Below are 8,676 nucleotides of genomic sequence, written 5' to 3'. Positions count from 1 at the left end.
GATACGCCCATGTGTTTCAGGGCACAAGCCAATCTCTAGTTGTTAGGCATTAGGGTGACACTCTCATGATAGTCAGGTCATCCCCCCATCTACCCATTGCTGGGTTTCTCAAACCTTCCTCCACAGCCCTTGGGACTGTCACTGTCATAGAAAGGACACTGGATTAGATGGATCATTGATCTGATGCACAGTGCAATTCCTATGTTGGAAAGGAGCCAAGTTTCCCCCATGGAAACAGGCATTATCCTGCTGGGTTATGACTGTGCACAAGAAAATGGGCATGAAGGCCCAAGGGGGTTGCTATTTAGGGCTACAGGTCTGCAACTCTATTATTTCCACTGTTACTTTTGGTGAGACACTTTCTTGCAGGCACTCAACATTGTCTGAGACATAACAATGGGGGTCTGTATCGTGGGATGCACAATGACTCTGAACAAGATGTGGTGGTGTGAAGGGATGATTAGCTAACCATGACATTCTGAGTGTTACTATTTGACCAAAATAGCTAATGATATCCTGGGATAATAAACAGGAGAATCTCAAGTAGGAGCAGAGTGATTATTTTACCTTTGTATTTGGCACTGGTGTGCCTGCTGCTGAAATTCTGTATCCAGTCTCAGTGTCCACAATTCAAGAAGGAGGGTTCGGAGATGAGCCACAAGAATGATTAAAGAATTTAAAAAGACCTGCCTTATAGTGATCAACTCATAAAGCTCAGTCTATTGAGCCTAACAAAGAGGTTAGGGGAGACTTGCTCACAGTCTCTCAGTGTCTACATGGGGAACAAATATCCAAAGTGAGCTCTTCAGTCTAGCAAAGGAAGGTCTAAGACAATCCAGTGGCTGGAAGCTGAAGTTAGACACATTCTGGCTGGATTAAGGCATACACTTAAACGGTAAGAGTAATTAACCCTGGGAAATATTTTTAAACCAAGATTGCATGTTTCTCTCCAACAGTGGGTCTCAGCATTTCTAGACTACTGTATCCCTTTCAGGAATCTGATTTGTTTTGCATACTCCAAGTTTCACCTCACCTAAAAGCTACTTGCTTACAAAATCAGATATAAAAATACCCATGTGACACAGCACGCTATTACCGAAAAATTGCTTACTTTCCAGTTTTTACGGTGTAATTATAAAGTAAATAAATTAATATAAAAATGTTTTACTTACATTTCAGTGTATAGCCTATAGAGCAATACAAACAAGTCTGTAGGAAATATTAGTACTGACTTCGCTAGTGCTTTTCATGTAGCCTGTTGCAAAATTAGGCAAATATCTAGAGGAGTTGACCAACTGCTTGGAAGGACTCTCTGCACCCCTAGGATACGTGTGCCCTTGTTGAGAACCACTGCTCTAAAAGATCTGCTCTAACTGAAACGCAAATTAATTCAGGGCAGTTCTCTGGCCTGTGCTATGCAGGAGGTCAGACTAGAAGATCACAATGGTCCCTTCAGGTTTTGGAATCTATGAACATGTCCCCAGGAATCAGCTGGAGGCATTTTGCCTGCAAGCTCATGCCTGAGCTTACTGAAGGCATTTTTTCTATTTGTGACAGTGATGAATTTAACTCTATGGGGAGAAATTTGCATGTGACTGCGGCGCCTTGGAAATGTTACACTAGGTGGGTATTTCACGAGGCTGAGGGATCCCATGAGACGGACTTGCAATGGTGCGATTACTTTAGGTGAGAAAAATATAATGACCTTGCCCATAAAATGCCACACCCTGAGTAATGAATGTAACAAAAGGATGCATCTTGAAGTGCTAACAGAGCTGCTGGCTAGAAATGGTCTCAGAGCGTCCCTGGTTTAAGTTGTGTACCCAGTTGGCCCCACTGCTTCCAGGCAGCTGCCAGTGGCTTACTGCACTGGGAGGCTGTATCGATCTAGGTTCCTACAGATGTTCCAGCGTTTCCCATCTCTCATTGCTATTCGATGTGGCAAAACTTCTGGCTTGTGAGTTGTTCCTGTGTAATCAGTCCATTTGAAATCACCGATGGCATCTGTGGGTTGGATAAGGAAAGGCAACAACAAGTGCCCTGGCATTTTGCCCTTTCGTGTTGAGATTTCTCACAAGAATTAGACCATAGTCACTCATCTCCCGACCCAGCCAAGGGAGGAGGTGTGACTTGGATGCACCTCTCCCCCTGAAGAGGAAAGAGTTGGTGGGTACGCTGGGATGTGTAGGGGAGCAATGGAGAAAGAACATGCTGGCGACCCGACGTGCTTGCTGGAAGCAGGACAGCCTGGGATGGGAAAGGAGAGAATAGGACCAGAGCGTTCACGAATATGATGTGAGATTGAAACATCTGCAGGAGCAAAAGATCCATGGTTCTCTTTTCACTGGTGTTGATGCGCCTGAGTTATGTAAGAAGAACAAGGAAACAACCTGGAAAAAAAAAAACTGAATAAGAGTTTGTGACAACCCATGGATGTAGCCCTGTGGCTTTGCCAGGGCAACGAGACCCTGAGACCCACCCCACATGCATTCAGGCCAGGAAAGGTCCCAGCGCTGGCCTTGAACCTAACCAGTCAACAAAGACAAGATTCATTTTCAACCGTGCTGGCCAGCCTTTCCTGGAGCATGGCTGCTCCCACCCTCCACAATCACCACAGCATATTTGCTGGCCTGTCTGCTGGTCCAATGTATACCCCCTCTCCTCCCACAGGCAACCCGTGCTGTCTGCCTGTCATTTAAAACCCCTTCCTGACCACACAATGGCCTCAATGCTCGTTCCATCTTGCTTTCTGTGTATGTTCCGCCATCCCCAGAACCCCCACTGCTTCGCACACAGTTGAATACCTCTCACCCAGGATTCAAAAACAAGATTGCCAGAACCCACAGCGACAAGCTTCAGCGAAATAATTCTTCTTCAGACCAAGGTTAAACTCAGTGTCTGCCTTGCACCTTGGCGAAAAGGGCGGCGTCACCCTGAACTTGCCTCTTCAGGGATCGAAGGGAAAGACCGAGACAACGCCTCCGCCTGTGCAGGGAAGGAGGACAGTGACAGCCCTGACAGGATGGCGAGAGAGGACATGAAACATTAACAGGAGCCAGCGGTGAGTAGTGTGGCTGGCTCATGAGAGCGAATTGGATGTCCCTAAGCTGGCGGATGCGTCGTCAAGAGACCAACTCTGCTAACAGTTGTGGTCCATCATTCCACTACAGTCTAAGCCACAACCCCTGCCCGCAGAAGGCCTCATTATGCCTCTTTTTGGTTCTTGTGCATTAGGCAAGGACGTTCCATTCCTATTTTGACCGGTTTCAGGCCTCCGGCCAACTGTGATTTGGTACTGCATGTCCCCGCCCTCACACTCTTAGACCTTTCGCTCCCAGCTCCCTCCACACACACACTGTACTTCTGGGATCTCCCCCAATGAAATGTACACCACCACCTGGTTTCCTTTAAGCCAGAAACATGCTTTTATTTTTCTGCCTTTTCGTGCGTCTCATCCTCTCCAGAACCAGAGGATGCAGGGGCTCACGAGAGAGCAGACCCCCGCCCTGCACAAAAAAAAATTCTTATTCTCATTGTTCTGAACCTCTAAGCCTATGAGTGTGAGATGTCAGGCAACTCTCCTGTCACATTCTTCTTTGGTCCAAATGAGCTCACCCATCCTTAGAGGCCACATGACGCACTCCGGTTTGAAGTCACTGGAGGCTCATGGTCCGTGTAAAATTAGCCATTTATTTAAGTCTCTACATGGAGATTTAAGGTGAAATTCTGGCCATATTGGGAGTTTGCCAATTGATCTCAGTAAAGACCAAAAGATTTTACCCTTCGTGTTTCATTTTTGGCTAGCAGCTGTTTGAAAATTCATGGCTTCCAGTCTTGCGACAGAGAGCGGCTATTTTATTAGGGCTGCTGAAAGAGTCTGAAGGAAACCCTCAGTTTATGCGGCGTTCTGAGACCAGGCATGAAAGATGGAGATTTGAAACAACACAGAGGCTCTGATTTCCTCTCAGGGAAGCCAGTACAGTCTGGAGTAACCCAGTGAAGGCAGAATGTGAGAGCAAGAAATCTGGCCAGTGTGGGGCCCATTCTTGCTGAGAACCCTCTGGTACACAGATACCCACTGCAGAGGATTTGGCTGCACTTCTTAACAGCGCAATGAAATTTTGGAAACTTGCGCAAACCAGAGGAAAAAACCACACAGTCCCCCAAAATTGAACCCATTGAGACAACACACAGAGGATATAGTAAGAGACAAGAAATTGATCTTAAAAACAATATGTGTCTAGAGAAACTATTTCCAGTACCTTTTGTAGTTCCAATTTTACCATGTAAATCTATTGAGTGTTTCTGACAATACTAAACAGTTCTAAGTCACCGTGTTCTTTGAATCGTGCCAGATAGTTCTTGACTTGAACCCTGGACCCTGCCTGACCTTAGCACTAACTTTAATGCAGAAACAGGCAACTCACCCCAGTCTCGCTCAGCTCAGGAGGAAATCTCCTACAGTGACAGAAAGAGCAGAGCCCTGAGAATCAGCGTATGATTTCTCACATGTCTGACACTCGCCATGCTGGGCAGTGATTTTTTTATGATTCCCCTGTACAGTCCCTGCAGACTCTCAAGTTGGCCAAGACTCTCAAGTTGGCTGCCTCTTCCCAGCAGAGGGAAGAGCAGAAAAATAGACCTGGAACTTCAGTTTGAAAGTCTCCCATGGGATTGAAAGAAAATATTTACCGATAACAAGAGCTCATATTTTCAGGGCAAACTGAATATTGCAGATTGTTCAACTTAGCTACTTGATGATGGCTTCTTTTCTGTGTTCAATGTACTGCCATCTGCATCTTACTACACGTGGGAATGCTGCCAACAAGATACTGGACCAAAAACAATTTTCAATTGATCGTAGCAAACATATTGCTGCATAGCACCCATGTAGTTGTAGTAGCCAATCCACTGTTCTCTGAAAAGTCACTGCCACCCTGTGGAGGAAAAATCACGTGATCCTGAATTGATGCAATCTGAAGTGGATGGACAAGGTTTTCTTCTCCCAGGATTCTGGCATCAAAAAGTATTTGCCAATATTCCTTGTGATGTTCTAAAGTAGATACATATCTGCAGCTTCAAACTGTCTAATGGGTCAGCTATTCTCTGCATCGGGTAAGCATCACATTCAATACTGTGTTGATCTTTTCAGAAATCAATGCAGAAACGGATTCTGCTATTGTGTGTCAAATCTAGTATCATGGGATTCCTCCACCTATCTTCCATGATTCCCTTCACCACTCCCTGGGCCAAAATGACCTGGAGTTCATCTCACATGCTATTCCCCACATTTTATGAGTGAATACCTTTGGAGTTTCCTTTATCTGTTGCCCTGGGACCATGTCACTATGGGTGGTAGTTTTCGGTAGATGTGCCTGCTGGATGAGAACACGGTGGAAAAGGAATCAATCAACTGCTACATCTGGATCTTTTCTTCAGGTTACAGTCCCTCCCCCATGCTTGTGTGATGAGTGCCTGTTGCCCTAATTTGGACTCCCGAGGGTATGAGTTTGATGGATTTCACCCGTGGGGTTCATTCTGGGAGCTGTGGGAACTGCTGCACCCCTCTAACCACCCAGCTGGGCTGGCCTTTTTGCACCCTGCTTTGCTGGTGATTCAGCCTCTCCAGGCCCTATCTCCCAACAGCAGAATCCCCACGCCCACTCGCTTTTCCCAGAGGCCTGCCTGACCTCAAGGACTCCCCTTCCACTTTGCAGTGTGGCAGAGTTGGCGTAATGGTGACACAGCTGGGCCCAGGATTCCTGGGAAGCTGAACCCCCAGTCTCATCATGGTCACTTAGGACAGGGGCTAAGGTATCCCCAATCCAGGGTACTCTCTTCATACCACACCGGACACTTCCCTAACCCACTGATCACTACATTAAATTCAAAGCAAATAGAATTTATTAAACAGCAGCTGTAAAAAAAATGAGAAGATGGGAAATATTCCAGGAAACAAGGAACCTTGATCTGTGGGCATGGGAAACACCACAAGCAGCCATCTTTGGGATGTAAGAAATGTTCCCAATTTGTTCCTCACACATCCATGGCCTCCTGCCCAGGCCCTGGCTGTTCTGTGGTGATACTGCAGGTAAGGAATCTGGTCTGGTGGTGGTTTCACTCCCTCAGGCTCTAGGTGGCCGGACCTTTCTCCCCAGTATCTGTCCTCCCAGCAGATTCACATCCCTCCTACTGAGTCCAGCCTTCAAGGCCCTCTTCTCTAGTGATGTCTCCCTGTGCTGGGCTGTTTGCAGATGGCCCCACCTTGCTCTCCCCAGCTGCTCATTGTGCTTGACTGCTGTGTTACTTGTGGCATGGCTGGCATCCACTATCCTGGCTCTGGTCCCACAGCTCCACACTGTAGCTCAGCCCTTCGATTCGTTGGCGCAGCTGGTCTGTGCTGACCCAGTTCCTGGCTCTGGTCTGTGCCAGCTTCCCCGTTCTGCCTAAGCACTGCTGCTCTGCCTCCGACTCAGGTCTGGCTTTTAGCTCAGTGCTGCTTCTCTGGTTCCAGTCCAGCTTGAAAGGTTCCCACATTTATAATGAATTAGGAGTCCAAAGTCACTTAAAAACTAACACAAAAGTAGCTCAATCTATTTCTTAAAACAACAAAGTACACTGTATTAGCTATTTTTTATAACTTCTACAACATAGTGACCCCCTACTCACTCATCACTCCTAACTTCACTAAGCGTCATTCCTCACTTTATTTATTGTCTCATATGTCCACTCCTACCCATTTCTGATTTAGCAGAACATGATAGCTAGATTTTGACCTTGATCTAAAACCTGCTTTAATTACCCTAAAGTATCTATTTATTATTCATAGTGTCTGAGTGCACATCTTTGGTTGCAATGTGCTTGATCCTTTCTGGGTACACACCTGAAATCCAAGGTAATACAGTTGCCAGTCTCAAAAACAGTTTTCACAACTCTCACCAATAAGCTCTAGATAGAATGTCCTCAGTTCCTGCAGCACCTTTCCTGTATTAGAACTTTCCAAGGGAAACATTTGGTTTATCCTCCAGGCTTCCTGAAGACCTGGACATAGGAAAAAAAGGCAAATTTTGCTCACTGGATCATTGTATATATGATAAAGAAGTTCAGTATTATAGTTGGTTTCTTTGTCTTTGTTTATGAGAAAGCATAGCTTAAGTTTGTCAAACTGATTAAGAAGTCTGTTCACGTAGAATCTAATGGAAAGCCATCTTGCTTCAGAAAGATGCAGTATCGTCTAGTGATCTGGAAGTCACTGAAAGGCCAAGTGATAGAGTGTGTAGAGGTGGGGCAGATGGATGACACTGAAAGATATCAAGTGATGGTCAGAGAGAGGGAACGCAGCAATGGAGAGAGCAGTGCTTGGTGATGGAATGGTAAGATGTTAGGTGTGAGGTGCTTCTGAGACTCTGAACTTCCACAATGATGAGAAACAGACAAACAGGGACAGAGCACCCTTGATTGATGAGGAAGTATCCTTTCCCCCTCTCGTCACACAGGTTTAAAGTCGGTGGCCCAAGTGACCACATTCTGCAAGTGTATTTGCCCACTTTCTCCCAAAGCTCTTTGGTTTTGGCCCCATAAATGATAGCGTTGAGCATGGTAGAGAGGAGGAAATAGAGGTTTGCCAAGTTGATGTGAATGTGGGGAGCAATACCCTGACCGAACCAGTGGGTCACAGTGGAGAAAAAGAAGGGAGGATAAGAAATCAGCATCACACAGATGTGGGCTGTGCAGGTGTTGAGGGCTTTCTGGTGGGCTTTCTTGGAGGAGATTCTGAGGACAGCCCTGATGATTAGACCATAGGAGAGGGCAATGAGTGTCACGTCTGACCCATTGACTACAAATGCTATCACCAAGCCATACATCCTGTTGACTGTGATGTCCCCACACGACATCTTTGCCACAGGCATGTGGCCGCAGTATGTATGGGGGATAATGTGGTTGGCACAGAATGGCTGCTGCTCAGGAGAAAGGGCAGGGACAGAGCAAAGAGAACAGCTCTTATCAAACTCACAAGCCCAAGCTTAGCTATTTGTGCGTTGGTGAGGATGGTGGCGTATCTCAGAGGGTTACATATGGCAACGTAGCGGTCAAAGGCCATTGTCACGAGGACGGCTGAGTGCATCACAGTGCCCGTGTGAAAGAAGAACATCTGGGTGAGGCAGCCACCCACACTAATAACTTCCAGTTTGAACCAAAATATACACAGTGCCTTCAGCACAGTGGAGGTAGATGTGTTGATGTCTGTGACTGCCAGCATGCAGAGCAGCAAGTACATCAGCTTGTGCAGGGTCTGCTCTTTTCCTACAACAAACAGAATCATGAAATTTCCCAACAGGCTGATAATGTAGGACGTAGAGAAAGGGATTGAAATCCAGATATGGGCAGCTTCCAGGCCAGGGATGCCCATTAGGATAAATGATGAAGGGTCAGAGGGGTTGAGGTTGAAAACTGCCATGACTTGGTTAATGCATCAATCAGGCTCATAAATGGTCAAGGTGCCTGTGAATGGATAGAAGCAGAATGAGGGAGATTACACACTTTATAATAAATACTACGGTACATATTTTATTGTTATTAACAATCTAGAAAGGGGGGTGAGAAGTGAGGTGGAAACGTTTAGAGATGGCACCACGTTATTTAGGTCATAATCAATCTAGAGAAGTCCTCAGAGGG

General features: G+C 46.2%; 1 pseudogene; it reads right to left on the bottom strand.

The window, feature by feature from the left end:
* The window catches only part of LOC116830424 (olfactory receptor 52N4-like), a 14,048-nt pseudogene extending 5,590 nt beyond the window's left edge, over positions 1-8,458 (bottom strand).
* Between the last annotated feature and the right edge of the window lie 218 nt (positions 8,459-8,676).

This window comes from Chelonoidis abingdonii, chromosome 1 (assembly GCF_003597395.2).
Source record: "Chelonoidis abingdonii isolate Lonesome George chromosome 1, CheloAbing_2.0, whole genome shotgun sequence".
NCBI lineage: Eukaryota > Metazoa > Chordata > Testudines > Testudinidae > Chelonoidis > Chelonoidis abingdonii.
This window is presented reverse-complemented; position numbering and strand designations above follow the sequence as displayed.